Source organism: Chelonoidis abingdonii, chromosome 2 (assembly GCF_003597395.2).
Source record: "Chelonoidis abingdonii isolate Lonesome George chromosome 2, CheloAbing_2.0, whole genome shotgun sequence".
In the NCBI taxonomy this organism is placed as follows: Eukaryota; Metazoa; Chordata; order Testudines; family Testudinidae; genus Chelonoidis; species Chelonoidis abingdonii.
In genome coordinates, this window is record NC_133770.1 from 134,463,101 (window position 1) to 134,469,100 (window position 6,000).

At 42.1% G+C, this 6,000-nt stretch overlaps 1 protein-coding gene across 1 annotated transcript in view; it reads right to left on the reverse strand.

Moving 5' to 3' along the window:
- The window catches only part of SEMA5A (semaphorin 5A), a 641,391-nt gene extending 635,655 nt beyond the window's left edge, over window positions 1–5,736 (reverse strand). The window contains exon 1 of the mRNA XM_075062673.1: window positions 5,149–5,736. The gene's annotated coding sequence lies outside the window, so the exon portion shown is untranslated. The remainder of the gene's footprint in view (window positions 1–5,148) is intronic.
- Window positions 5,737–6,000: the final 264 nt, after the last annotated feature.

The following is a 6,000-nucleotide window of genomic DNA, read 5'->3' on the forward strand; positions in this document are numbered from 1 at the left end:
ATAAAACATTTTCATATTTTTTCCTTCAAAACTATTTAAGTTAATTTACATTGTGATTAGAAAGAGTTTGGATTGTTAACAAGAATTTGTTTTCCAAGAGTTTTCAGTGCTTTCCCAACAGATTAATTCCATTCCCAACATTTTACCGCTATACGTAACTTCTTTGAAGTTCCTTGGCTTTCTAATACACTGTGGAATGTAAGTGTAGATTTCCTAGCACTAGAACTCTTTAGATAACCAAGATTAATTGTGTAAATACAACTATCTACTATATTAGAGTATTTAATTTCTTTTCCTTATACTGCAATTGACTTGTTGTTTTTTATAATCTAGCATCTAGGGTGGCAATACACATTAGAAAATAAATATTACTATAAATCCAATACTGGAAGAAAAAACTGAATTTTATTCAGATGTTGAACAACAAAAAAAGAGGTGCTCTATCAAAACTGCAGACTGCTAGGAACAAAGTCCTAGAGATTTCAAACCTGTATTTCAGTTAGGTTTACAGTTGCTATTTCTGCCACATGCAATAGTTAGCCTCTACCTGGCTAATTCCCTCATAAACACAAAGGGATGTGTTTACTTAGCAAGTTGCGTTTCTTAAAAGGCTGCGTCTTATTTTCTGCATGAAACCCAACTTTACCTGCATAGTACAGTTCAAGCTGCAAGATTCATAAGATTTCTGGAGGGATTCGAAATAGCAGACTGCCACCTGTCTTTTGCAGGTTATTTATGCAATGCTGCAGGCTAGAAATTAAAACTAGCCTACCATGAACAGCTGACAAAAAGTGTATGTCACAGAGGGCTCAGTCTGAAATATGTTTGGATATGGTTGATAAAACACTCATTCTTTTAAGTCAGTTATAGTTTACAAAGACAAATTAGAAAGATAAAATGTGTATGTTCCGTAGTTTACAACTTGGTGTCAAAAAGAAATGTGAAGTATAAACCAGAGAAGGAGAAGAGGTCAAATTAAGCCAAATTAGACAACAATTTGGTGAAACTGAGCACTGACAGAGATTCAAATTATATATTTCTACATATATTTTATGGAAAAAATATAAGAACTTCCACAGTGATTCTTATTTTTAATTATCATATCAATTTATCTCAGTAACTATGGCAACAGTTCAGAAAAAAATGGTCAAAATATAACAATCAAGATGATATATCATAATTTTACAGTTCATATGTTATAATCAAGCTTCTTTTAAAAAATGGCAATAATATTATATTATACTATATTATATCATATTATACTATATAATAAATAAGTACATATTTGGTACACTGAAACTTTTATCACAAAGTATTGATTAGCAGATACTGCTTCAGTCTAATTCATTTGATCACAGACCACACACATATAATATGGACGTAAATTAATGATACTCAGACCTCAGTGGTTCAGGAGCCAAATTAGCAATCAGCATTACTGAAAAGAGCCACAGTTGTGTGAATTCATTGTTTCATTTACTATAGTACTATATATTCATATTTAAACAGTATGACGGGAAATGTGTATGTGTGTGTGGAGAGATAGATATATATATAAATTCTCACAGCAACATGGCTGACCAAGTATTATTATTTTATCAACTGCAATTGATTAATAACATAGAAAAAAACATCCTAGTTGGTTAATAACTTAGACTGGTTAATAATTAAATCACACAGTGTTTTCATATAATGTGATACAAAGAGACACACATTAAAGAGTCACGTGCAGCTCACGAGCCTCAGTCTGACTATCGCTGGTTTAATTCATCTAGTGCAAATCAGCATAGTGCCTCTGATGTTAGCTTTAAGCATGGGCATAACCTAATCTCCATCAATGGAACTGTTTTCCCAGGCTTAAAGTTAACCTTGTATGTAGTATGAGGGACAATCTTCACTCATTGAAATATTTTGCTTTTCACAATCAACTGTCTGTACAACTTTTTAGAAGTGATGTACCCGAATACTTGGATGCTGACATCTAAACTGTATTGTTAAATTTATTCACCTAAATTTGGGTTATTGCTGACTGTGTACTATATGTAGCTTATGACTTTTAAAACAAAACTTTGTATTTGTGGATAATCTAAGCACTATATCCAGAAGTACAGACACTCTTTTCTTAACCTGTGCATTATGTAATTTTTTTAACATTAGCTGTAATAGTATTTGAAGGATTGGAATCCAGTTGAAGATCTGACCTTGAATATCCAAGTAATTTTCCAGTTCCATCTGTTGAATCCCTTACTGTAAATAGTTTCTAACTGATGAAGTGGAGTTGCTAAGATATTTTTGTTGTATTCTTTGCAACTTATATTATTTTGTATATTTTATTTAATATTCTATTACATTATTTCTTAATTCCAACATCCTGATAACACAAAACACAGTAATATAATTCTATATAAGAGTAATAACAATAGATGTAAAACCCTGTTATTACCCCATTTGGTTAAATATCTGATTAAACAAGCTTTAAACTATAGCTGTTATGCAACTGCAGTGGTGATGGTACAGATCTATATGACTGCAAATTAGCTCAGTGAACGTGACATAGCCAAGGTTTTTGACTTTACAAGGTACACAGAAAACTGCTACTTGCACATACTTTAGCAAACTGATAATGGGAGAAGATTTAAAACATGGTGTAGACTGTTGATATTAATACATTCAGCTTCTTCAAAACACTATGTGAAAACTTCCTAAAGGAAAAGTATAACGTAATGGCAAGAGTTTACATTTTCTATTTCTGAACTATCTCTTGGACAGAAAAGTAAACTGCCACCCATAAGAGCAAAGTCTCTGCTCTCTGTGGGAGTTTACACAACTATTCACCACTAACATGAGAAATGAAGTGATGCCATTAGAAAAAGTAATAAAAATATATTATCACCATCTACCCTAAAGAACACAGAAATTTGTCAAAATCTTTCATTTTACCCATGCAAGGACTGAGGAATACTCCAGCTGCTAGAGTTAAAATTGAAGTCCCATTTCCCTTATAAATCATGTTTTTAAGAGCTTTTAACTGAGCTGAAATTTTTTGCTTCAGGCTGGAGTCTGGCATACAAGAAATCAGTCCAAGAATGTTGTGTTTGCTTTGCTTTACAAAATGTTGTTTATTTAAAAGAATCTGTTCAACTATTTTTAACTATGTAAGTGTGCTCCTACAGTCCTCAAAATAGCTGCTGCTGCTTTTCTCAGCTGTAACCTTGCAGGCTCCATACTCCATGCTGCCTTTGAATATCTATCTATCCATCCATCCCTGAGCTGTTTACTGAATGAGCGCAAACACTGCTTTTTTTTCAATGAAAACTATCATATGGATTTTTAATATGTGAACTTGGTGTGCATGCTTGGCATCTAGACTGAAATGAGAAACCATAACGGCTACCATCTCTCAGGGTATAATCCATGCAATAAGAAGGATTTACACAACAGACCATGATGTCTCGTTCAGTATATTATGGACCATTAACTCAAAATGTACTGTTTAAAAGGTGTCAAAATACAAGTTTATACAAAAGACCAGAACTACTGTTGTTCATCAAATTAAATAATAGGTGCAGTACAAGTATATTAAAATTCATATACAGCAGCAACTAGTATTATTTGTAGATGTCCAAGTACGCATTTGTATAATATCCAGACAGTTTTTATGACTGCTTCCCTTGCCCGCCATCCATTTCTTTTTGACTTTCATGAAAAGATATACAATACATTGAAATAACAATAAAGCTGTGACAAAAAAATCCCAAGGTATTTTCTATATGTATATATATTCCAACCTGAGGAAGATTAAGGTGATTACTTCAGGATCATTTATCTTAATCAATTAAATAACCAAAACGTAAAATGCAACAGAAGGTTGGGGTGGGACGTTCTGAATGTACTTGGAGAGGTTGAGGAGGGGAATACGATTAGTTTCTATCAGTTTTAAAGACATGGAGTTTTGCTGATAGTTTTCATTGTCTTGGCTAAAGAGTTAACTCCTGTTTTGTAATAGCACTAAATGGACTCTCTGTTTGCCGTCTCTCATTTCTCTCCCTCTTAGGTATCTGTGTTAGATACTTAACAAGGTAGGTTCTGCTTAATGGGAACCAGTTGCGAGTTTTGCCCTCTGTCCCCTGCGATGGTGACCCCAGACCGCTCACTGATTTCTCTAAACAGTGGCTGGACCATGCAGCCACCTCGAGCGGAGCCCTCGCTTCCAGCGCCCCCTACCGGTAACCGACAGCTATGGCAAAGAGAAAAGTCAGGCTCCCCACTCCAGAAACAAAATCACCAGCACAACCTGGAGCAGGTAAAGCAAAGGGCAACAGCGCACACTCACAGGAAACACATTAGCAGGAGCTCCATCACACCTCAGCAAAGAGCCCTGTTTGCACTGGAACGGAGTATGTGCTCAGAACATGGATCTATGGGGGAGGGGGAAATTCGGAGCGCTATTGGGCATTGATGCAACATCCATCGACAGTTTTTCTGCCACGCTGCCCCTACTAGCCCCCTCTGGAGGCCCTACAGCCCCCCTTTCCTCTGATAAGCCCACGGTGCTCCCTTCATCCTATACGCTGGATCGAGACTTCCCAAGAATAGAAACACAACAGGAAGGGGGGTGGGGTAGAGGTTCCCTGCGTTTAGGTGCTGAGCAAATTGCAGGTGCACCCTGTGAAACAATCATCCCCCCAAATAAGAAACTTCCATCCCTTCCTACCCCCAGGACAGCTGCAGCCTATACCACACCACAGTGCAAACATCGCACCCCCTTAAAAACAGACTCTCACTGTGCTTGGTCACTTAGTCAAACCAAGTTTGATACACAGCTACTGTGCAATCAAGTCTGACCCCAGCAGCCCCTTCCCTGGCTCTTCAAATGGCAGAAGCTGGTGTCCTACAGAGGGGAGAACTCGAGAGAATTGGAGTGGCTGGGTAAGGGGGCAGGGGAGGGGAGTTTTAGCCTTAATGATGTTTAAGTTGCCAGCCCACCCCAGTGATGTTCAGATCCCGCACGGGGGAGGGAAGCCAAGTCACTGAAATGTTTAGTGTTCATCTCTCCCATCTCCCCCACTCCAGAACACACACAGCAACACTATAACTGCGGGCCACCAGAACTTGCAACTGGTTGAGCAGCTTTCAGTGTTTACTCACCGCGGCGGAGAATTCATAACCTGAGGCTGCTTCTCGGAATCGGCTCAGATCAGAGCGAGCCGACAGACCCCAAAGTAAAGCACAACAAATCCCAGCACGCAGCAGAAGCAGAGCGAGGAGCGGCTCCCCAGGTGATGAGCTAGCCTGGGGGCCCCCACTCGCCCGGGCTCCGCTAGCGCTTCAGGGCTCGGGGGGCTCCAGGTCCGTCCGGGCGCCCCCAGGAGGGGATGGGAAGAGACCGATGCACACGGCTGGGTCAGGCGGAGGAGAGGCGGCCCTCCGCCGGGCAGTCCCTGGGAGGAGGGTGGGGAATACGCAGGGGGGAGTTGTCTATGAATCCAGAGCCGGGGGGCAGCATGTAAAGCGAGGAGAGGAATCCCCGGGGGCGCGCCTGGCGATCCCGCAGGAGGCGAAGGAGACCCGGACACCGGCCGCTGCTCTCCCCTCGCTCGGCAGCGGCAGCAGTCGCCCTGCCTGTGTCCCGGGCTTCCCGGCGGTTTCGCAGCCCGAGGGCTGGTGGGGAGCTGAGAGAAGAGCGCCCCGGCCACAGGGAGTCCGCGCGAGCGAGCGGGCAGCCGGAGCCGTGTGCCTGTGCGAGCTCCTCTCGCCGACTCCCCCTGCAGGCCTGGCTGGGAGCGGGACTCCTCTCCGCGCGGAGCCGCCCTCCCCGCGTGCACACGCCGCCTCCCGGGGCCAGGCAGGGAGTGAAACCAGAGCCCCGCTTCTCTCCCGCCCCTGAGCCCCCGGCGGCGCACTCCCAGCCCGCCCCGTGCCAGCCGCGCGCAGCCAGCCCCGCTCCCCGGCAGGCGGGGGTAGAGCGCGCGCCCCTCGCCCTGCCTGTCCCCAAACCCC